Below are 26,628 nucleotides of genomic sequence, written 5' to 3'. Positions count from 1 at the left end.
CCCAGCATGGCCACAGTCAAATGACTGAAACAAGTAAAAGACAGAAGATAAAAGAATACATTTTTCAGAGGGACCTAAATACTCTTTGCAGCACACCAGTACGTTGTAGAGTTGCATTTCAGCACCAATGGATTGAGTTCTTCTGCTAGAAATTTCCTACCTTCTGTAAGAAACCAAAAAACCACCATTTTAGCAAACTGTCGATCATAATAGTGCATGAGTTAAAGTCCTAAATTTAGAGTACAAGAAGTGATTCACTAACCCTCTCCATAATAGTGCATGAGGTGATCTCTAGCCTTCTCATTAATAGTACATGAGGTTATCTATAAATTAATAGTGCAAGAAGTGATCGCCTGATATTTTCCGTTATAGTGCAAGGAGTAATCCAGCAACCCCCATAATAGTGCAGGCGATATTCTCCTATCAAATCATGCCTTCGTTTAGATTCTTGGTCGATGTAAATTCATTTCATTCACACCTCTAATTTCATTAATTAAAACATATGGCTATACTGCGGTGCTTTTAGCCCACTCCATATCCTACCCAACACTATTAGAAGACGAGACCAACGAGAAGGTCCGTTACACTATTGACGTTATTGTTACACCTAGTTGTATCTATTATTATCATTATTATTTGGAAGTGGTAAGGCTGCGAGCTGGCAGAAACGTTAGCACGCCGGGCGAAATGCGTAGCCGTATTTCGCCTGCCGCTACGTTCTGAGTTCAAATTGCGCCGATGTCGACTTTGCCTTTCATTCTTTCGGGGTCGATTAAATAAGTACCAGTTGTGCACTGGGGTCAATATAATCGACTTAATCCGTTTGTCTGTCCTTGTTTGTCCCCTCTGTGTTTAGCCCCTTGTGGGTAGTAAAGAAATAGGTTTTTCGTCTGTCTTTACGTTCTGAGTTCGAATTCCGCCGAGGTCGACTTTGCCTTTCGGTAAAATCAACTGGCCCTCCTTCCCCAAAATGATAGGTCTTGTGCATTTAATAGGAAGGATTATTGGCTTCAATTTTGGCACAATACCAGTAATTTCGGGAGAGGGTGTAAGTCGATTACATCGACCCCAGTGCTCAACTGGTACTTATTTTATCAGCCCCGAAAGGATGACAGGCGAAGTCGACCTCAGCGGAATTTGAACTTAGAAACGTAAAGGCGGACAAAACCCCACTAAGCATTTCGCCTAGTGTGCTAAGGATTCTGCCAGCTCGCCGCCTCAACACGTGGGTATATTGCAGAGGTTTTTGTCTGCTCCATGTCCAACCCAACACTATTAGAAGTCGAGACCATCTAGTAGGGTTGTTGTTACTTACGCTATTGTTGCAGCTAGTTGTATCAGTTACCATTATTAATAATTATTATTAGGGCATTAACCCATTAACTGCCAATTTTTTTATTCATATTTTTGGCTTTGCCAGGTGTCTTAGGAATTAAAATAATATATAGTATTTAAATTTTCTTCATATGTGAATTATTTCTTTATAAATGAATTATTAGTTTCAAATGGGGGTCGCTGAAATAAAAGCTTATTTATCCTTTTCTATTCAATTGCAATTGTAAACATTTCAGTTTTTATTTTATTATTATTATTATTATTATTATTATTATTTTGAAACTATAGTATCAAATGCGAATGTGTATGAAATATCAATGAATGATATAGATGGGAAATGCAAAAAAAAAAAGTTTTCAAACTAGTCAATATTTTTGTAGTTCAAAATATTGTGATTTATGACATAAAATGTCCTCTAGAATTAGCCAAAGCTAATAATGACAAATTTTACTACTAAATATTGTTAAACACACCCCTGTAAATGCAATGTACGTAAGCAATTCACTTTAAATACAACGAACAACCGGCAGGTGATACTGTTTTTAGCAGATCCCCAAATGCGGCTCATGGTAGGCAATGGGTTAAGCTGGCAGAATCGTTAGCACGTCGTAGAAAATGCTTAGCGGCATTTCTTCTGGCATTGTATCTCCTGACTTCAAATGCCTCCAAAGTTGACTATATCTTTCACCTTTACGACGTCGATAAAATAAATACCAATCGACCACTAGGGTCTATGTTATCGATTGTCCCCTCCCCCATAATTTCAATCCTTGTATCTTTAGTAACAAAATAAATAAATGCGCCCTTTTAAAGCCTAGCCAGTCTCATGGGCCCGGTTTCCCGGTTTCTATGGCGTATGTGTTCCCCAGCTGGACGGGACGCCAGTCCATTGCAGCGTTTTATTCATTTTTGCCTGCTGAGTGGACTGGAGCAACGTATCTTTAGTAGAAAGAAAGAATTATTAATTCATTACAAGGCGACAAGCTAGCAGAATCGTTAGTGCGTCGAAGAAAAATTCTTAGAGGTATTTTTTTCGATTATTTATGCTCTAAGTTCAAACACCGCCGAGGTCGATTTTCATCCTTTTGAGGTCAATAAAATAAAGTACAAGTCAAGTACTCGGTTCGATGATAATTGACTTACCCCCACCTCCTCTAAAATTGCTAACCTTTGCCAAAATTAGAAAGGTCTGGCAGAGTCGTTAGAGCGTCGGAAAAAATGTTTAGCAGTACTTGTTCCGGCTCGTTACATCTTGAGCTTAAATCTCACTGGGGGTTTCAAGCCTCCGGAGTCGTTACAGTAAAGTACAGGTCAAGTACTGGAGGCAATGGTATTGACTAATTTTTTTCTGCAAAATTTCAGGCCTTGTCCCTATATTGATTTCAAGTTTTGGCACAAGGCCAGCAATTTCGGGGTTGGAATTAAGTCGATTACATCAACCTCCAGTGTTCAACTAGTTCTTATTTTTTCCGAAAGGCAAAGTTAACCTCCGTGGAATTTGAACTCTGAACAGACAGACGAAATTCCGCAATGCATTTTGCCCGCCCTGCTAATGTTTCTACCAGCTGGCTACCTTAGGCCTTGCACCTATATTCTTTTATCTTTTATTCGTTTCAGTCATTTGACTGCGGCCATGCTGGAACACCGTCTTTAGTCGAACAAATCGACGCAGGACTTATTCTTCGTAAGCCTAGTACTTATTCTATCGGCCTCACTTGCCGAAACGAGAAAGTAAATACACCATCAGTTGTTAAGTGATAGTGGACACACACACATATACCATGGGCTTCTTTCAGTTCCGTCAACCAAATCCACTCACAAGGCTTTGGTCGGCCCGTGACTATAGTAGAAGACACTTGTCCAAGGTTCCACGCAGTGGGACTGAACCCGGACCCATGTGGTTGGTAAGCAAGCTACTTACCACACAGCCACTCCTGCGCCTATATTAGAAACAATTACTAATTTTCATTAATATTGTTTCCAATCCTGCTGAGGTTAACTTTGATTTCATCCTTTCGAAGCCTATAAAATATAATACTGTACTTGGTGCCATAAAAGACGCGCCCCATAATTAGTAACGCATATTCACGAAAAGAGATTTTAATGCAATCAATCAGCGGTTCTCAACCGAGGTCCATATGAATCCTAAGGCCCCAATAAGATTTCTGGGGATCCGTGGCACTCCGTCGGTTACGACGACGAGGGATCCAGTTGATCCGATCGACGGAACAGTCTGCTCGTGAAATTAACATGCAAGTGGCTGAGTACTCCACAGATACGTGTACCCTTAACATAGTTCTCGGGGAGATTCAGCATGACATAGAGTATGACAAGGCTGGCCCTATGGAGTACAGGTGCAACAGAAACAGGAAGAAAGAGTGAGAGAAAGTTGTGGTGAAAGAGTACAGCAGGATTGTCCACCACCTCCTGCCGGAGCCTCGTGGAGCATTAGGTGTTTTCGCTCAATAAACACTTACAACGCCCGGTCTGGGAATCGAAACCGCGATCCTACGACTGCCAGTCCGCTGCCCTAACCACTGGTCATTGCGCCTCCACTATGGGGATCCACGCAAGCAAAACAGCAGTGTGGAGATCCACAGTAGTGTTTTAAAACTTTCCTTTAGATGTATTTATAGCAAGAAACAGCTCAGTTTTTTCCTTTAATGGTTTACGTAATTTAACGTTTCCAGCCATTGTTTTGGCGAGCCGGCAGAAGCGTTAGCACGCCGGGCGAAATGCTTAGCATTATTTCGCCTGTCTTTACGATCTGAGTTCAAATTCCGCCGAGGTCGACTTTACCTTTCATCCTTTCGGGGTCGATAAATTGAGTACCAGTTCCGTACTAGGGTCGATCCAATCGACTGCTCCCTATCCAAAAATTTCGTGCCTTGTGCCGAGAGTATTAAAGAATATTACAAACTTACACACGTGAATGTGTGAAAAACAAAATAGGAATTTTGAAAGAAGTATCTACAAAACTAGCTTCTAAACATTGAATGGCTATGAGGGGGGGGGTCCATCAGAATAAAATAATAATTAAAGGGGTCCATAGATGAAAAAAAAGTGGCTGCATTAAAACATGAAATATAGGCCCAACTTAGTATGTAGGGCTTGGTGGGGGAATGCGTCATATGTGCCACCATACACGTTACCTGTCAAGTAACAGAATCGATGAAATTCCCTAAGACCCTTTCCTCTTAACAAATGCTGGCCTTGTCTCTGAATACGAAGTATCAGTGCTATTGTTGTTTAGCTTCAAGTCAACTCCGAGGAAATATGATTAGAAGTGCTCCAGCTATGACCATCCCGTTGTTTTGTAACTATGACTACATTGACTGATGTATTCTTTTAAGATATCAGGGAGCGATTTGAAGGTATTTTCTTACATGCCTACCTATCTACAGCCAGGTGGATTGGGCTATTTTGTCCCAACCGCTAACATAACGAAGTGCTTCGGGTAGAGTGCGAACCTCCGACCATTCGGCTGAATGTTCGCCACTATATCCATTAGGCTATCAACAATCTTAATCCACCTGTCAGTCTCCGTTAGTTTCTCTTCACTAAATTTCACTCACAAAGCTTTGACTGAACTTAGGCTATGGCAGAAGATACCTCTCCAAGATATAATCCAGAACAAACCCGGAATCACGTTATTTTAATGTGAGCTTCTTAACCACACAACCATTCTGGTGCACATTATCTTCAATTACAGTCTAGTTTGGTTTTCACTGTACTGCGGCTTTCGAATAAATATACTTTTAACCAAAATATATCACTATATATTTTAATATGTTAGGTATCGGACGGGCTTGTGAGTGAAATTTCGTAGTGTGTTGTATCTGTAGCAAAATCCGTAACTTAGTTACTCAACCCTTGCCCTTCATGTCCACTCCACACACACACACACACACACACACACACCACACACACACACACACACACACACTCTCTCTCTCTCTCTCTCTCTCTCTCTCTCTCTCTCTCTCTCTCTCTCTCTCTCTCTCTCTCTCTCTCTCTCTCTCTCTCTCTCAATGTGTAAATGAATGTGGCAATTCACTGTTTTAACAGCAGCAGTGGAAATTGTTAATTATTTCATTAATTTGCAGTGTTCAGTTCAATCGTGCTCACAGCAAAACCTATTTACGGCAGACCAATATACTAGTCAGTCAAATATATGTCTCACGTTTGCTGAACGCTGCAACATTTGTTTGAATTAAGAATTAGATTTAACTAATACATATTTTATCGACCTAAAATGGATAAATGACGATACTTTAATCTCTTTGTCTTTACGTTATATCCCACATTCAGTTTCAGCTTTGAATCAGTCCAAAAGTTCGCTTATGTCAGACTAGCAATGTACCAATTTTATATAATGTAGAAATTTTGAATTCTATGGAAACTTTATTAAATTCTGTGTGTAGTAGACTGAATAATGCATACAGAAATGAAAAATTGTTGTCTCAGAATTATTGCCAAAATTCAAATGTCATTATTTTGACGGTGATTGAAGTGCTGTTGTTGTTGTTGTTGTTGGCGTTGTTGAAGTATAAGACTGTGTATGTATTCGACTGTTTTTAGTTCTTGTTGCTGGTATAAATTACCATCTCTCTGCCTAATCATTCTACTGACTTATCTTTCATGCGTGCGTCAGGACTTGAAGTGTGTCGAGACATTTAATGAGCGGGACACAATAGGTAGTTTACAAATGAAGAGCAGAACATATAATATATATATATATATGGCTGTCGCAGCAGTATATTGCTATGGCAGCCATGGATAAGAGGATGGATGAACAGAAAACAGAATTAAGCTTTTAGATATGCTATACAAAAACATTACGTTAATATTGTTATGTTACGGAGTTCAACATGTTACGTTTGTCATTCTAAACAATGTAAAATTCATATCTGCTTTCCCCAGCCACAATGCCGATTCAATAAGATAATATAGTCACGGTTGCGGCCGCAGTTATCTGTGTCTGGTTCAGAATTTTCAGTTCGCAGCCATGTAGTTTGTTTCGATTCTACAGCTCAGTAAGTTGAGTACTATCTACCATTATCTTGGACTGAGAGATACCACGTGACCGGAATTTAGAAAGCTGTAACTGTTGTTTATATGTGTATGTACATGTGAGTATGTATGCATATGTGTATGTATGTACGTGTGTGTGTATGTGTGTATATATGTATCAACATATATGTATGTGTGTGTGTGTGTGTAAGTATGTATGTATATGCGTACATATGTATGTAAGTATGAAATAAAACAGGAAAGATTGTTTATAAGATATTTAGATACACCGACTTACGTATATTTCATGAGCAAAAAATTGTTACTACATACATAAGATAAATATCATATTCAAAATATGTTGTCAAATCTTCAGAGACTTTATAGGATTATTGAACTGTTGACAGAAATAACCCTTGGTGGGATAGGAAGCACCTGTGTGTGTATTAAATGTCTTACGCCTTTCTATATTACCAAAAGATAGAAACACCGATGAAAGACCTAAAACATTATTCTTAAGATCGATAAGAAAATTATGATTTTGCCACGGGTCTTGAGTTCAAACCCCGCTAAGTTCAACTTCCCTATTATCCCTTAAAGTGTAAGAAGGATTCTGTAATCGACGGTATCCATTACATCACTGCCTCCAAAATTACTGGCTTTGTTCCTAAATTAGAAACCAGAATATGGCGAACTAGCAGAATCGATAGAGTGTCGGACAAAATGCATTGCAGTATTTCTTCCGGTTCTTTATGTTCTGAATTCAAAACCCACCGAGGTCAGCTTTGCCTTTCATTCCTCCCAGGTCGATAAAATAAAGTACCAGTCACGTCCTAGAATCAATGGTATCAACTACACACACACACACACACACACCCATCACAAAACTGTAGCTTTATGACTAAATCGCGAACCAGCTCAAAATTGATCATCTTATTGCTAGTTGGCGTTTATAATGTATGCATACATACATCACTCATAGAATGATATTGATTTCAAATTCTAACCACAAGACCAGCAATTTCGGGGAGTAGGATAAGTCGAATACAGCAACCTGCAATGCACAACTGGTTCTTATTTTATCGACACCCGAGAGGATGAAAGACAAAGTCAACCTCAGTGGAATATGAACTTAGAACATACAGACGGACGAAATACGCTAACCATTCAGCCCAAAGTGCTAACGCTTCTGCCACCGCGCCGCCTGAACTTATAAAATAATCCTTTCTATTATAGGCATAAGGCCTGAAATTTGGGGGAGGGGGATAGTCGATTACATCGACCCCAGTAATAAACTGGTACTTTATTTATCGACCCCGAAAGGATGAAAAGCAAAGTCGACCGCGGTGGAATTTGAACTCAGAACGCAGCGGCAGACGAAATACCTATTTCTTTACTACCCACAAGGACTAAACACAGAGAGGACAAACAAGGACAGACAAACGGATTAAGTCGATTACATCGACTCCAGTGCGTAACTGGTACTTGATTTATCGACCCAGAAAGGATGAAAGGCAAAGTCGACCTCGGCGGAATTTTAACTCAGAACGTAACGGCAGACAAAATATCGCTAAGTATTTCGCCCGGCGTGTTAACGTTTCTGCCAGGCGCTTGCAACCATATAGTTCCAGGTTCAGTCCCTGTGTACAACACCATGAGCAAGTGTCTTCAACTATAGCCCTGGGCCAACCAATGTCTTGTGAGTGAGTATGATAAACAAGCAGTTTGGAAGTAAGGCGGCGAGCTGCATCTTCATGGTGTCTAATAATGAATGGACACATCTTATTTCTAATTTACGAAGTCGTGGATACTCACCCGTCAGTTCTTCCGATCCCCAAGGCAGCGAGCTGGTAGAAACGTTAGCACGCCGGGCGAAGTACTTAGCGGTATTTCGTCAGTCTTTACGTTCTAAGTTCAAATTCCGCTGAGGTCGACTTTTCCATTCATCTTTTCGGGGTCGATAAATCAAGTACCAGTTGCGTACTGGAGTCGACCTAATCGACTGGCCCCGTCCCTAAAAAATTCGGGCCTTGTGCCCAGAGTAGAAAAGTTCCGTTCCTAGTTACTTGCGTTTAAAATATGTTCCATCATTTTGACACATCCTGTATTTTCAATAACGAATGAAGAAATTATATTTTCGAATAAAGTGGAAGCACACAAAATTCGATGAAATAAAATCAAGTACGGGACAATGAAGAAACATTTGGGAAGTCAACCTGTGTGAAATAACAGTCGAATCTCCTCAAAATTATACATTACACTCTTACAGAAGGAGCAGAAAATTAGTAAACCCATTGCATGACCTATGTGGCACGTGATACACTGGATATATTTTCCTGGCGTCTATATATCATATACGATAGACATTCCTAATTTTTTCGTCACTAAAGAAAATTGGAATCTATGAAAGAAAATCTTTATATTACTAAGAACATACGAAACAAAGAATAACTAAAAGGCCAAAAACAAACCATGGTCGTTTAGGACAAACTTATGAAAATCCTTTGGACTGGCAAATTAGTTAATATAGTTGTACCTATCCCAAACGACGTGGTGGTCATGACTGGAATACCTTTAATCATAGGATTTTCTCGACCGTGGGCTAAACAACAATAACAGAGAAATCTAAAGCCAGACAAGAGAAAAGAAATCCTTCTTTGTCGATTATGTTCTATCAGTCAAAATTTCAATATTTTCCACGCTTATGACGTCATTAGGCAAACTCTATTCGTCACCCAAAACAATGGTTGAGTTGTTGGTAAATTGCTTCTCACGAAACATTTTCTCAGGAAGTGTAAAGAACGATTGTAAAAATAAGTCATTCTCAGAAGTTGTCTGTAAGACCAAAACACTCGATTCTTTTATTTTTCGTTAATTACATACATCAAAATTGAAATACATACAAATACAAGCACTCATGCAGATAAATAATTCACATGAATGTGTATCTATCAGTCTGTGGATGTGCTTGTGTATATATATATATATATATATAAAATATATATATATTTATAAATATATACCCACTCGTATACGACCTACATGTATATATATATATATGAGTATGTATGTTCGTATGCGTGTGGGGTGGTATGTATGTATAAAATGATGTTTTACCGGTTGACTATAGTAAATTTGTTTCATCAAGAATTATAAAGTGCTTCATTGTCTTTGGGCCATTATTGGAATGTGTAAGGAACTGTACCAAACGCTATCTAATTAATACAGCACCAAAAATCTTGCGAGTGAACTACAAAAAGAAAAGGAAAAAAAAAACAGAAAGGCAAAAGGAAAAAAAACAGTACAATTTTACTTAAGATTTGAATTGGTACATTTCCTGTTGTTATTTAAAGAAATAATTATCGTATTTTTCCTATTACAGTTTCTGAAAGAAAGACGGAAGAAACGAATAATAATAATAATAATAATAAATGCCCTGATGCAGAACCAGGCAGTGGCTCTCATGGCTTCTCGTCATAACTGGCTGGAAGTGTTATCATGTACATTGTTGTGTCTTGGTATAAAGGATGGGCTACAGCAAATATTCTGCTCAATACCACAGATTTTCTTGTCAATTGTTTGACCTTAACCAGTTGAGCATGTCCCTTAGTGGCTGACGATATGTGCATCTCTGATCACGAGCAGAAGTAGTGGGGAAGCATCATAGCCATGTGTTGAGAGGAATTCTTTGGGATTTGAATAATTCACCTTTGGAAACATGGGTGTGTTGTTCAATATCCTTAAACAACTCATATTCAGAGACCTATTTTGAGCAGGATGGGCTACTCGACCTGACGAAAATTCTAACTTGGCCCCCACCTGCAAGATCATGTGCTGTTAATCTTGGTATGAGATTACCATATATCGCGCACATGCATGTGCCTGGTGTGCCCTTATCAGACGGGTAGTCATGATATACTGAGCTTCGTATATTTTACTCCAGTGTCACTTTGATGGCATGCACTGTCTCACTCAATAATAATAATAATAATGATGATGATGATGATAATTAATGAAGTTAACATAACATTCAACTTTGAAGAAAAAAGAATGTTATTTGCTGTTTGATATTTTGATATATAAAGCAATTGCTGATGTACTTTTAGTATCGGACAAAGATGTCTATGATTAATAAAAACAATTCTCTTGTTTTTCTTTTTTTTTTTTTGCCTCAAACTGCACTTATTCTGATTACTGTTGCAATCGATATACGTCGTTCAATCTAACTTTATAAGTTATATTTCGCCAATGATTTCTGGAACCAAGACGCCCGCTGCCGGTCATTTACTTACACATGATGTGTCAAAGTTCAATTGGGTTTTTGCCAATCTCGTTTGATTGTTGTCTATAATTAACAACTACAAGTTTTCGTGGAATTCTTAGGAGAAAGAACGGGATTCGTAAGAGAAAGACATCTTGTTGATGTTTTATAATTGGGGATTGTTTTACTTGTACACTTCCTTGCTAATAATTAATTTAGAATTTAAGGGGGATATGTTAGCAGGTGCAAGTTGTTGCTTAGTAAAGGGATGAGTTGTCTTAATATATTTTGTTTCCTTTTCATCTTAAAATGGTCGATAAAATAGAGACTTGTAAAACACTAAGTCAATATAAATCGATCATGCACCTCCATCACAAAAAGTAACCTTTTCCTAATTAAAAATCAATGGCTACTTTAGTACTTATCTAGCAAATCAAAACTTAAGCATCATCTCAGAAATCCCGCAACACCCTAGAGATCTACAAAATGCATTCATGTTCGTTTGTCACAGGTTCATTCAACACTGATCCAGGATCACAAACTACGCTCAATTGTGAACCGTGCTACGCTTATCACAAATTGATCTGTGATAGCACGAGTCAAAGATTCTGTTCAAACAACAAAAGCGTACCCTAGCAACCATCCACAATGCTCAGGACATGTTGGGGTTTGGAAGAGAACCTATTTTTCCCGAATGTTCTAATATTCATATCACGGTTTCAAAGTATCGACCAGACTATCGGATGTTGTCATAAATCGCTGGTCACTATGCACTTCAAATGATGCCATCCCGCCAGCTTCCCCTCTGATCCGGAGGTGGGGGCATATAGAAAACGTGATGTACTTTAATTTTCAACATTTCTGTAAGAATTAACCAAAAGTGTCCTTTTTTGAAGTGAAATATTGCAATGCACGTCAGTCAATACCCTAATCCCACCACCTAACAGCATCCGTTAGATGTAGCGATCGCATGAAAGCGTCTTTGACTCATAACTATTAAAACGAATACAAAAATCTTTGTACCAAAGCTATTATGCAGAACATACCGAAGAGTTCGATTTGATCTCTAAACTTTTCGCCTTTTGTATTTCAGGTATTTGATATGGACGTTAGCTGTTACCAGAATATGACACGGTGGGTCGCCAGAGAATGGAAAATGCCTTGTTAACCTTTAGCATCTAGGTAAGTTCGGTTTTCTTTTAACTCAAGATTTTAGCTGGGAATTTGGTTATTCCGGGCAGAAATACGTTTTATGTAAATTCTCTGTTTGGCAAGATCAATATGAATGACCAGGCAGGCATTCAACACAATAAAATGTATGAAATAAAATAATTATAGTGGATGTGTGTGTGTGTGTGTAGTTGTGTGTGTGTGTGCGTGTGTGTACGCAAAATATGACCCAATGGTTAAGAATTCATTAGATCGAACAACTGAATCCTCATCGTCGAACTCCAGAAACCTACTTCCAATAAGTCAGTTTCAAATTATGAAGTCATAATTTGAAACTGACTTATTGGAAGTCCACCTGAAGATTGTCGATCAGGACAAGAAACAATTGTAGTGGCGGTTTTTTTTTTACTTTTTATTAAAATTTTATGTATTGATTAAGTCTTTCCTTGTTTGTTTTGCAAAATAGTGGTTTTGTCTCTAATAATATTATATATATATATATATATATATATATATATATATAAGCATAGGAGTGGCTGTGTGGTAAGTAGCTTGCTTACCAACCACATAGATCCGGATTCAGTCCCACTGCGTGGCACCTTGAGCAAGTGTCTTCTACTATAGCCTCGGTCCGACCAAAGCCTTCTAGTGGATTTGGTAGACGGAAACTGAAAGAAGCCCGTCGTATATATGTATGTGTGTGTTTGTGTCTCTGTGTTTGTCCCCCCAACATCGCTTGACAACCGATGATGGTGTGTTTACGTCCCCGTAACTTAGAGGTTCGACAAAATAGACCGGTAGAATAAGTACTAGGCTTACAAAGAATAAGTCCTGGGGTCGATTTGCTCGACTAAAGGCGGTGCTCCAGCATGGCCACAGTCATATGACTGAAACAAGTAAAAGTAATATATATATATATACACACACACACACACCTTCTCCTCGACTTACGACCATCCGCACTTACGACCATCCGCACTTACGACCACAAAAAATAAATGAATAATCGATTTTCGGACGTTGAGCAGCTGCGCGTACGATAACTATGGCAGCATCTGGCAACGCAAGTAGGCCTCCCTCAGACCCAAGCATCCACTGTCTACCGCTATCTCGCACTCAGTCGCTTTCAAGCAACAGTTGCGTTTGAATGAAAATAGTGTTGAAAAATATAAATCTGACATACGACCAGATCGACTTAAGACCTGTCAATCTGAACAGAACTCGGTCGTAAGTCGAGAAGGGATTCTGTACTGTTTCCGTCACACTAAATTCACTATTAGGTATGGATCAGCCTACATGCATAGTAGAAGATACCTTCCAAAGGTGCCGCACAATGGGACCGATCCCAAAAGCACGTGATTTCGAAGCGAACTTCTTAAATGCACAGCCTTCCTCCCTTGCTTCACCTCCCGCTCTGCCCCCTGTAGATTGTGTAATTAGATCACTTGGGCTTGCATAATGATAAAATTAAATTAATAAAAGTTTCATTTCAGTTATAGTCGTTTAAACGGGAGGCTACAGAGAAATTTTATTTCTTAAAACAATAGCAACGAAAGCGTTTGTTCTTTTTCACCATCCGTATATTTGAATGTGTTAGAGATACAAAACCGAAATATCGGGCTACGCACTGATGGTCTCGATTCAGATCTCCTGCCGCAGATTCGCTGTGTTTCTGGACAAGATGCATTAGAGTGTATTGCTTCAGTTCACCTCCGTTGTAATGAATGAGTAACAGTCAATGGGAATAGTGACCCGAGGATAAATAATAGTTCCTATCACGACAAAAGGGCAAAGAGTTCATTTTATTTATTGCACTGTTGCGTCGACCAATCAATATTCATCTTTTATATATTAATGGCTCATATTCATCCGACAGCTTATATTAGCTAACCCAGCTACATTAGTGGCATTAATCTGGCAACACACGTTACACTAATCCATGGATACACATCACAATCACAACTGTTAATTAACTAAAACTACAACTATACATCGGTTTATTGATTCCTGTGACTAACATCACACTGCCAATGAGACACACTTCATTTGATTAACTACAAATCAATGAATGCATTTGTTCGACAACCTCAATAATTATTTTAAATGTTTCAGAAGCTATTGTATTCAGACTTTATGTTATTTATAGAAATACAATTTCTATGATTATTAACGCTGTTTCTTTTTTCTTTTTTTAATTACCGGAAACATCATTAAATACATCTATCCTTGCTTATCACGGTAGTTTTGTTTAAAAAATAAAAAAGCGATAAATGAATCCGTGGTAAATAAATCGTCTCCGTGCACTTTGTAAATGGAACGAATGGTAGATTCATTGATACTAAACTCGCAGCTCGCAGCACCGAAGCTCCGCCGTTACATACTTCCTTGATCATCTATCCTCTTCCTGCTGAGAGAATACGCTCGTCGGAGTCATTTTTTTAAGATCAGGCGCGATGTTGATGTGCAAAAGTACGATAATCTATGTAAAAAAAAAATACATAGCCTCGCAGCACAGTCGTATAAGCACAAGCGGTAGTCACTGTGTTTCAGGTATCTGAGCACTTTGGGTGGTCGCTTGGACGCATTTTTACAGTACAAATCTTCGACTGATCACCGACACGTGTTATCACAGATCAATCTTGATAAGCGCAACATGGGTCACAGTTGAGTGTAGCGCGTTATCTTACATCAATGGTAAATGCATCAGTGATAAACAGGGATATATGTCTTGTTTTTCATTTTTAATATTATCAAATATCAATACTTTATTCATTCTTATCATCATAATGTTCTCCTTTTCACTTAGTCTCTCATATTTTGTTTTTCTTATTTGAACGTTCGTGTATTCCTTTTTCTGAATCCCACGCTCTTTTCCATTTTTTATATTTCCGCAAGTCTCCTCTTTATGTATTTATATATAGTTTAAACTGGCTCTCAGTCGGTTACGACGACGAGTGTTCCATTGATCCGATCAACGGAGCTCTCCACAGGCACACGTCCAACTTAACGTCGTTCTCGAGGAGATTCAGCGGGAGACAGCATGTGGCAAGGTTGGCCTTTTGAATTACACGTAGAACTTGCTCTTGCCAGTCAAGTGGACTGGTGCAACGGGAAATAAGGTATCTTGCTCAAAGACACAACGCGCCGCCGTGTATCGAACTCCCAAACTTACAATCGTAAGCCGAATACCCTAACCACTATGCCACACACACACACACACACACACACACAACACACACACACAACACACACACACACACACATATATCTTAGGAAACGCATTATTGTATCTCTCTGTTTCTCTCCCTTTTTCTCTCCCTCGATGGCTGTATGTATTTTGGGGTGAGTGTGTGTGTTTATGTGTATATGCGTGTTTGTGCATGTTTTTGTGTGTGTGTGTGTGTGTGTGTGTGTGTGTGTGTAATGTGCACGTGAAGAAAACCACATTGTTAGTTTTTGAGAATCTATTGGGTTGTCAGATAAATTATTTGAATTAATACGAAAGATATATTTACCGCGCGCGCGCTTACTGAGGTGTGCAAACCCTCTCCATTGGGGGTGCTGGGAGATGGACGGGGTTCTGTGGAATCGAACATTAGGTACACATGCCTGAAAAAGACGCGTTCAAACTTTAATATAAACATCAGACATTTCAAAGAAAAGCACAGCATCCTTGGTTAAGAAAACACACACAAACATCGATGTGCATCAGAGACAGACAGACAGAGAAAGAGAGAGAGAGAGAGAGAGAGAGAGTGGTCGGTAAGATGGGATGAATTTTGTAATAGCCTTAATGAGATTTTAATGCAATTTACTCTTTTACTTGTTTCAGTCTTTTAACTTTGGCCATGCTGGAGCACCGCCTTTAGTCAAGCAAATCGACCCCAGGGCTTATTCTTTGTAAGCCTAGTACTTATTCTATCGGTCTTTTTGCCGAACCGCTAAGTTACGGGGACGTAAACACACCAGCATCGGTTGTCAAGCGATGTTGGGGTGGGAACAAACACAGACACACAAACATATACACACACATACATATATACATATACATATATACGACGGACTTATTTCGGTTTCCGTCTACCAAATCCACTCACAAGGCTTTGGTCGGCCCGAAGCTATAGTAGAAGACACTTGCCCAAGGTGCCATGCAGTGGGACTGAACCCGGAACCATGTGGTTCGTAAGCAAGCTTCTTACTACACACCCACTTCTGCGCCTTTGTGTTTTTTTTTCTAACATACCCAGATGTAAGATTCCGACATCACATTTCTGTCATTCTCTTTGGAAACAACGTCATTACTGTTGTTATATCATCATCAACATGATAATCGTCGACGTCCACGTCGTCATCGCTGTGGTCTTCGTCGTCGCCATCACTTTCATCATCATCGTCGTCGTCGTCATCATCACTTTCATCATCATAGTCGTCGTCGTCATCATCACTTTCATCATCGTCGTCGTCATCACCATCATCATCATCATCGTCATCATCATCATCGTCGTCATCGTCATCATTATCGTCATCGTCATCATCATCATTGTCATCATCATCATCATAGTCGTCGTCATCGTCATCGCTATCACCATCATCAATAGTATTATTATCATCTCATATCTGAACAGTTTTTCGCCCTCAGCGATCTACACATACCTCAAAAGGATGCGTTTGATTTTAATATTCATAAATTTCATCGTCATACATTTAAAAGCACCATGTTCTCAATAAAACATACATATATACATATATGCGTGTAGTGGATGCCCGTGGCTTAGTGGTTAGGCTGTTCGGTTTACGATCGTAAGGTCGTGAGTTCGATTCCTAGCGGCACGTTGTGTCCCTGAGCAAGACACTTTATTTCACGTTGCTAGTCCACTAAGCCGGCAAAAATAAATTGTACCTGTGACTCAAAGGAACCAGCCTTGTCACGTTTTGTATCATGCCTAATCTCTCTGAGAACTCCGATAAACGGTCCACCACTTGCACGTTCATTTAACGAGCAGGCTTCTCTGCTGACCAGATCATCTGGGCCCTTCATCATTGTAAATGTGTGTGTAATCCCCCACTAGAGTACTCGTTACATATCTGTAAGAAAACAGCTACTTGTCAAAACCTCATTGAAAGCATCCAAACAAAGATCGTCCTTCAAATTACTAAGTACCAAAAACTCACTCACCAATAGGCTACAAACACCAGTATAGTGTCATGGTGAAACCTTCTGTGTTTTCTAATGATACTATCAGGGTTCTGGTCCGTTTGACCAAGTACTTTTGATGCCATCCTTGGCAAATTTCGCTTAATTTGTTTGCTTCTTCTCCGTTCATCATCCAGTTGTGTCTTACGTTGAAATCTTATGCATTTGTTTTCCACAAATGTACCGTAACTAGTGCTTAATTCGCAGATCTTGATAAACCTGAAACGGTATTGGCGATAAATAGTCCTCTTACTAATTTTTTTTTCGAAAAACGTCAGCAACTACAGCATCGTCACTGCTAATTTCAGAAACAATCATGTTGGCCTCAAGCACAAATACGTATACTTATAGATGTGTATAAACCCAAATACACAAACATAGATGTATGGATGGATGGATAGATAGATAGATAGACACAGACAGACATATAGACAGATAGATACTGACTGACTGACATACGTACATAGACACGTACATACATACACAGATACATGCATACATAGCTACATACATACACACAAACATGCATACATACATAGCTACATACATACATACAGACAGACGTACGTACATAGACACGTACATACATACATACATACATACATACATACATATAAAAATGCCCTGTTGATTTTGAAATTCCAATGAAGGATCCTTGGATCTAGGTTAGAAACCAGCTTTTTCTCTATTGGCAAGAAATCTTGAAATATAACTGAACAATGACATACATACATACACACACACTATCCAGATTACAAGTTCAGGCTTATAACTGTAATTATTGGGGCTCTGGGATGTGTAACACACTGCCTAAATACTAATCTTGAGAAATTAGGCTTCTCAAAACTAGAAAGGAGAAATCAAATTCGAAGACTACAGATCCAATCCATTAGTGGAACTATAAAAATCTGTAAAACTTTCCAGAAGTTTATCATTTAAATATATATGAGCATGTCTAGATATGCAACAATATGCATGAGAATACATACATAAAACATACATACATACAAACAAAAAACCCTATTCTTGATGCTGAAATTCCAATGAAGGAGCCTTGGATCTAGGTTAGAAACCGGTTCTTTCTCTATTGGCAAGGAATGATTTTGATTTTTCCAGTTTCAGCTAATGAGCTGTGGCCATGCTGGGGCACCACATCTTGAAATACACTGAATAATTACATACATACATTTGCAACATATATTAGTTTCAAATCTTAGCACAAGGCCAGACTTGCCTCATATATTAAATTTATCTGCTACCCATTCGAACTTCCTTCCGTTGATATAACAAATGAGTAGAAGCAAAATGGCGTTATTTTCGCTTTCTGTTAGCAAATAATTCTAATATTTAGATGGTGAGACAAATAATATATTAAGTCCCATGGGTTTTTCTTTTTTTTTCATATTCATTCGTTTAAATATATAGACAGTACGTATACTGACTACGCCCAACATAATTTATATTGCAAATACTCCTTAAACAAGTAAGCAGTGTGTTGTCTTAGTAAACCTCCACTAATACAATAACCTACATCGTTGCGGTTTCTATTCTTAATTGAGAAATAATTTACACTTTTTTAATTGGTAATTAAAATTATTTCCTCTCTTTTTATTCATAGCATTTGACAGTTTAGTCACATATGTGTGTATACAGGCATGTACACATGTTGGTGAAGATATATATATATATATGTGTGTGTGTGTGTGTGTGTGTGTGTGTGTGTGTGTGTGTGTGTGTGTGTGTTTATAAACAACTATAGTTTAATTCAAATTAATTTGTGACATATTTTAACATATAAAGACACTTTCACTGCAGTTTACGGTGGAGGGAAATTTCTCGTCTATGGTAAAAAGCATAACACACCAATATCAGCGCAGTAGCACCCTCTTTGAACCCCTAGATGCATTTCTGGCTCGTTATTTCGTCTTCAGTAGAAGATACCAAAGAGAGGGTAATCCTGAACTGACAGAAAGCCGTAATTGTATTATAAATCAGTCAATGCTAGTAATTGATTTGTGTTCGTAGACTGCCTGATCAAAACAAATACACAAGCAGTAGCTCGAAACAATGATACATTGATGTGTGTGAGTGTATGTATGTGTGTGTGTGTGTATGTATGTGTGTGTGTGAGTGTGTAAGTATGTTTGTATGCACGTATATGTATATATTTATGTATTTATATAATAAGTACGAACATTATATATATATATATTTGTTGCTGGCATCCTTTTGTCGCGGGAGACAATGGAGTTGCGCATAAACTAATCCAGTCTGGTTTTTACATTTCATGTCCTCTCCAGTTTTGCGCAGGCCTGAGCTAGATGTAAGAAAATCCTGGGTAGCCCAATCGTCAGGATTCCTCTCTCGACCTTGCTGACGTAGTCCAAAGGAGTGCAGAGCATTACTTTGGCACCAGCTTGGTTGCAGGAGCTGCCGGAAAAATGTTGCGTCGAACACTAAACTGCCCACAGGGCTCCACTCCGGATTTCTTTGAAGGTTGTCTCCTTTACGTAACCCTAGATAGGAGCCCATACCGGGTACTGTCAGCCGGCGCCAGTGAGCCCGGGACTCGTGTCAAGCAGGGTCGTTATTCCCTGAAGTAGTGAAGAAAACCACTACCTGGTAGTGGGTAGTGATTTTACATTATATATATATATATATATATATATATATATATACATACACATCTATGTATGAATAAATATGTACGTATATATTTATATATATGTATATATACATGTGTGTATGTGTGCGTAAAGTGTATGTATATATTTATGCACGTTTAGGTATATGGATGTATGTATAAGTACGAATATATATTTGTACCTTTCAGTCCTTCTTGCTCTCTGTAGATATACAATTCATGTGTGTGTGTGTGTATAGTTTTTCTCAAAAGTACGTAAAGTTATGTATGTAAAAGTATTAAAAATAAAAACGTCGATTTCTGCGACTTCTCTCAGTTCCTCCTCCGACTATTCTCCTCCGGTTGATGTACGCTTTGGTTTTAGGCGTTCTAACTTGGCTAAAAACACGACATCAATACAAGGAAATATAATTTTCTGATCGATTCAAAGCGAAAAGAAAAACAAAGCAACAAAGTATGGAGAGATATAATGAGTGAAAAGTGTAACTGACTGATACACGCAAGTCTTGCAAGTATAAACTTCGATTGAAATAATAGAGGATAACGTTTGTTATAATGTTGCTGTGAAGTAGTAACACCATAAAACCAGGAAATGAGAGTCGATGAGCGTCTAATGTAAAGTATATTTTCTAAAGAGCAATATTCCTTGCGGTATGAAATCACTGATGTTCTTATCATGTTAGAATCTAAAATCACTCAATTGCTTATCACATTAGGGAGAGAGATTGTTTGTAAATGGAATCAATGCAATGACTGATGATTAGAATATGGAATTTTAAGCCTTAATATTATCGGTTGATTATCTTTGTACTGTGTGTATACAGAAATAGAAACATAAGCTTACGAGCATTCATGTAAATGCATAAGTGACGCGAAATAGTCGCTGGCGAGGAACCATGCTTTAAAGAGGCGCTTTTTTGTTTTTTGTGTTTTGATTTTGTTTTTTAGTATGAAAAACACTATTTTAGTGTATACTTATGTACTATTTTATATTTTCTTTGACGTATTTAATTTAATATTTATTTATTTATTTAAGAGCGGCGAGCTGACAGAATCGTTAGCACGCAAGGCGAAATGCTTAGCAGTATTTCGTCTGTCATTATGTTCTGAGTTCAAATTCCGCCGAGGTCGATTTTTGCCTTTCATTCTTTCGGAGTCGATAAATTTAGTACCAGTTGCAAACTGGAGTCGATCTGATCGACAGGGCTCCCTCCCAAAAATTTCGGGCCCTGAGCCTAGAGGAGAAAAGAATATTGCTTTTAAAAAGGCGGCGAGCTGGCAGAATTGTTAGCACGCCGGGCGAAATGCTTAGCGGTATCGCGTCTGTCTTTACGTTCTGAGTTCAAATTACGCCAAGGTCGACTTTGCTTTTCATCATTTCGGGGTCCATAAATTAAGTACCAGTTGCGTACTGGGGTCGATCTAATCGACTGGTCCCCTTCCCAAAAATTTTGAGCCTTTTGCTTAGATTAGAAAAGAATACTCATTTATGTGTGTGTGTGTGTGTGTATCTTATTTTTTACTTGTTTCAATCATTAGACTGCGGCCATGCTGAGGCATCACTTTGACGAATTTTAGTCGAACTAATCGATCCCAGCGCTTATTCTTTTTTAAGCCTGGTACTTATTCTATCGGGCCCTTTTGCCTAGCCCCTAAGTTACGCGGACGTAACCACACCAGCACCGGTTGTCAAGTGGTTGTGGGAGACAAAGACACACACACATACCTGTCTCCTTTCATAGCTCGTCCTCCTAGCGTTCATAATAATTTTTCTATCGTCATGGTTCAACAGCCCTCACCGTTTGTTTTTACTGTCTTGTTCTCACTGTCCTATTCTAGTTACCACTTTCACCCTCCGCAAAAATTCCCAAATTTTATTTAATTTGCTTTGCGGGAAGGACTGTTTCAACGAAGTCGCGTATTGTCCTTACCTTCGAAAGGCGGAGTAGATGAAATAGGGACAACTGAAGAAGGGGAATATTCTTTATGTTGCATGTATCGTTTCTGTTTGTTTGTTTGTTTGTTTTTTCGTTCGTTTTCTATGTTTTTGTTTTTTTTATGCCCTGTACCCATATATGCTGGTTTTACGTTTTGAGTTCAAATACCACTCAGGTCGATTTTTCCTTTTATCCTTTCAGGGTCAGAAAAATAAGTATAAGTTAAACAATGGGGTCGACGTAATCGACTAACACCTCCCTCAAAATTTTAGGCTCTATTCCTTTACTCTTTTACTTGTTTCAGTCATTTGACTGCAGCCATGCTGGAAGACCGCCTTTAGTCGAGCAAATCGACCCCAGGACTTATTCTTTGTAAGCCTAGTACTTATTTTATAGGTCTCTTTTGCCGAACCGCTAAATTACGGGGATGTAAACACACCAGCATCGGTTGTCAAGCGATGTTGGGAGGACAAACACAAAAACATATACACACACATACATATATATTATATATATGACGGGCTTCTTTCAGCATCCGTCTGGTCGACCCGAGACTATAGTAGAAGACACTTGCCTAAGGTGCCATGCAGTGGGACTGAACCCAGAACCATGTGGTTGGTAAGCAAGTTACTTACCACACAGCCACTCCTGCGCCTGCATATAACATGTATATAATGTGCGTACATATGAATATAGATCAAGTAATATAACATCTGCTGACTCAGCCGAGGTCCACTTTAGCTTTCATCCTTTCGGGGTCGATAAACTAGAGTAGAAAAAAATATCACGTCAGCTGACACAAGGTAAGAAGTACATACACGTTTGTGCTCAGATCGACTTGCTGCCTAAATTTCAGTTTGGATTGCAACTAAAAGGACGGGTGTGTTACAACTGCCTAATGAAGGCTGACGATAAGCAGTGTTTCAATCAAAAAAGGATGTGTATAACAGAATAAAAGAATAGACAGGTAAACAATTGGTTTCAAGTCAATTTATGGCATGTTTATATTCAAACATTAACACAACATGAGGGTAGACTTGAATGATACAGAATTTCCCCATTTGAAGCTCACCGCAGTATAGCTCCCGCTGCCATGATTACTTCTTACAAAGACTCTATCTCATTCTTCCTCCGATGATGGAATACATCACATGATGGTTGTTGAGCGTTTGCTGGGAAATGCACCATATACGCATTTATTCTTGAAACAGCTGTAGGAGATTTCTACACACATTCTTTCTGCCTTCCTCATTTCAGCTTTGGATTCTACATACGATGATCAGCTTTATCGAATATCAATATTTCGGACTTGCAGTATAACCTTGATAGCAAACACCATAGTCATTATGAATATATCTCAACTGATCTTTCATCGACTTCTTGTGGTATAAACTCTTGTAACATTCAATTCTTCCCTCATGTTGTGCCAATGTTTAAATATAAAAATGCCACAGCCTGACCTGACATCAGTTATTTGCTTGTTTGTATTTTTATTCAATTATATGGGAATATACGTATAATGTGTGTGTGGTTATTCATCTTTGTATTTGATGGAAAACCATAAACATACAGTGTGTGCATATATATGTGTGAGCATACGTGTGTGCATGTATATGTGTGTGCATACGTGTGTGCATGTATATGTGTGTGCATATATGTGTGAGCATACGTGTGTGCATGTATATGTGTGTACATACGTATGTGTGTGCATATATATGTGTGAGCATAAGTATGTGTGCAAAGCGTCACAAATGAATTAAGCGATACAACACTTAATTACGAGGTCATTAATCAAATTTAACGAGGGATGGCGCAGAGAAAATTAACAACCATTAATAACTGATTAACCTTCAATTAAACTTCTTTAGTAGAGTTGTCAATTGTTCATTACTTTTTGCTGTAACTGACTTCTGTCGTTTTTGGTCTCCTTTGCCCCCATCTTCTCTCTCTCTTTCCCCGTCTCTCTCTCTCTCTCTCTCTCTTTCTATCTCTCTCTCTCTCTCTCTTTCTCTTTCTCTCCCTTTCTGTCTCTACCTCTTTATTTATCTGTCTGTCTATCTCTCTATCTCTCGAGTATCTATCGACTGCTTACGTGAGAGCAATCATTTATGAACTTCAACATTTCTAAAGCGGTGAATCGTTTCAAATAACTCTTAATGCATAAAAACATAATTCCATTGTTTATTCAATTTATCTTTTTGTCTTGGGTTTAAATAAGCCAACGTTGATGAAAAGTTTCTCAGCGATCATAAAAAGGTAGAGGGATTTCTATACCAACAGTACGTTATCCTAACAGTACGTTTTGTGATAGGACTTTCCAAACTAAAATCAAAACCAAACTATTAAACTTCACCAGTTTATAATATTGTCTTAAACCAAATACAGGACAACGCTCTTTATAACAGTGTACTTTAGGCGATATAACTCGTTATAAATCAAGCAACGACACTAAAAGACTAATTTCAATACAGAATGCAGTGGAGGCACATGGCCTAGTGGTTAGAGCAGCGGGGTCGTGGTCGAATCTCAGACCGGGCGATGTGTGTGTTTATGAGCGAAACACCTAAGCTCCACGCAGCTCCGGCAGAAGGCAATGGCGAAATTCTGCTGACTCTTTCGCCACAACTTTCTCTCACTCTTTCCTCCTGCATCTTGCAGCTCACCTGCGACGGACCAGCGTCCCGTCCAGGTTGGGAACCTATACGCCAAGGAAACCAGGATAAACCGGCGCCTTATGAGTCAGGTGTGGTTCGAGAAGGAATAAATAACAATACAGAATGCACCATTTTTACATTAATTACCATATTTACATATTTATAATTCATTCTATTTTCTGCTTGATTTTAACTCTAAAAAAAATCTGGGTGCAATTTCGATACCAGTGCGATTAGTACCCGAGAAAAAACAACATATCATTAAAACGAAAAGGGAAAATGGAATTATGCAAAGTGACAGTGCGATACCTAAAGATTATATTACAAAATTTTAGTAAAAATTCTTTTATAATCGTGACATTAAAAAAATTATAAAAACCAACATGAACCCCGAGTACCATATGTTATCCAGGCCTGTTGTTATAACCACATCGAAAACTTTCTTCCACTGAATTTAAGAATGTGTTTTTTAAGTTAAAGAAAACATTGCTTTCATTTTTGAAATGAGAAATTCTCGATAGAATTTTTCGCTGTTAATATTTTAAATATTAGTTTGGAGCACTATAATACTTTGAAGGGTTTTGTGTGTATTAAATGCCAGATTTTGTTCCTCCTCTCAGCAACAGAGCTTCCAAGTGACTCGCTCGGATTTACTATTACATATTGTTACTAATACCAATCCGCGCCAGTTTCCTCGGATTTCAGATTTTAATCTGTATTCTTTGCTGTTTGTCAAACCTTTAAAATGATTCCTTTGGTTAATATATATTTCCTTAGTTAGACCACCTAGTGCTTACTCGGAATGTTATTTATTGCGCCTATTTAATCAGTGAATATACGCAATACCTTCACATTGCTTTTGTGTTTGTGTGCTTGAAAGAGAATATATAAACCCTTCTTTATCTACTAAACACCATTTAAAAAAAATTGTTCGTCTTTCAGACATAAAATGAATTTCGTAAGGCAGCGAGCTGACAGAAACGCTAGCACGCCGGGCGAAATGCTTTGCGGTATTTCGTCTGCCGCTACGTTCTGATTTCAAATTCCGCCGAGGTCGATTTTGCCTTTCATCCTTTCGGGGTCGATAAATTAAGTACCAGTTACGCACGGGGGTCGATGTAATCGACTTAATCCTTTTGTCTGTCCTTGTTTGTCCTCTCTGTGTTTAACCCCTTAAGGGTAGTAAAGAAACAGGTTTTCAGATGTTGCTACACATCGCTGGTGACATTGCGCTTCGCATTGTTTAGCCTTCAAATGACGCCACCCCGCTGGCTAAGCGAGCAGGCCAACAGAAGAAAGAGTGAGAGAAAGTTGTGGCGAAAAAGTACAGCAGGGATCGCCACCACCCCCTGTCAGAGCCGCGTGGAGCTTTAGGTGTTTTCGCTCAATAAACACTCACAACGCCCGGTCTGGGAATCGAAACCGCGAGTCCGCTGCCCTAACCACTGGGCCATATATATATATATACATATATTTATACATAGATATATATATATATACACGTATATACCTATATATAACGGGAAGGTTTACGAAAATAAACAAGATATGCATACATATACATACATATATATACATACATTTACATACATACATATATATACATACATATATATATATACCTACATAGATATATACATACATATGCATATATATATACACCTACATAGATATATACATACATATGCATATATATATACATACATATACATATATATACATACATATACATATATATACATACATATGCATATATATACATACATATACATATATATACATACATATACATATATACATACATATATATATACATACATATATATAAATATATACATACATATAACTTAGAAAGGTTTTTGGCCAGTATTGGCCCAGGCCATGTCTAACTTAATAGCACCACCTGGCGAAGTCTTTCAGTTCAGGATTTGGGCACCAAGGCCCATTCGAGCAGAGAGTTATTGTTTGCGGAGACATATCCGGGTGTGGGTGGTTTGTCCGGTACTGTTTGAAGGAATTTGTCCAAAGACTTCTTGAATTTTGTGTGGTCAGTTTCTTTTTTGACGTGTCCTGGTGTAATGTTGAAGAGAGCGGGTCCAATTGAGGTGAAATAGTTGTGCCGTATTGTCGTTATGTGATACGATTTAGATTTTTGTTGTGGACGGATGGCACGTGGTCCAAGCCTTGGATGCATTTTGAAGGTGATGCCAACATCATTCGGACAGTGCTGATGGAATATTTTCCACATCATACAGATAATGTAGCGTTAACGGCGTCGTTGGAGTGAATACAATTTCAGCTTCTCTAGTCTACCCCAGTAGTCAAGGTCTGACATGCCATCTATCTTTTTTGTGATTGACCTTTGGGGAGCTTCAATTCTCATAATATTTTGTTTTGTGTAGGGAGACCACAGTGGACAG

At 38.5% G+C, this 26,628-nt stretch overlaps 1 protein-coding gene across 2 annotated transcripts in view; it reads left to right on the top strand.

Annotated features, from left to right (window-relative positions):
- Nucleotides 1–26,628, top strand: part of LOC115213432 — a 353,772-nt gene that overhangs the window by 310,678 nt on the left and 16,466 nt on the right. For both annotated transcript variants that reach the window (XM_036503965.1, XM_029782406.2), the window contains one exon: nucleotides 11,703–11,791. The gene's annotated coding sequence lies outside the window, so the exon portion shown is untranslated. The remainder of the gene's footprint in view (nucleotides 1–11,702; nucleotides 11,792–26,628) is intronic.

This window comes from Octopus sinensis, linkage group LG6 (assembly GCF_006345805.1).
Source record: "Octopus sinensis linkage group LG6, ASM634580v1, whole genome shotgun sequence".
Taxonomy (NCBI): Eukaryota; Metazoa; Mollusca; class Cephalopoda; order Octopoda; family Octopodidae; genus Octopus; species Octopus sinensis.
The sequence above is the reverse complement of the archived record's forward strand: the minus strand, read 5'-3'. Positions and strand labels throughout refer to the sequence as shown.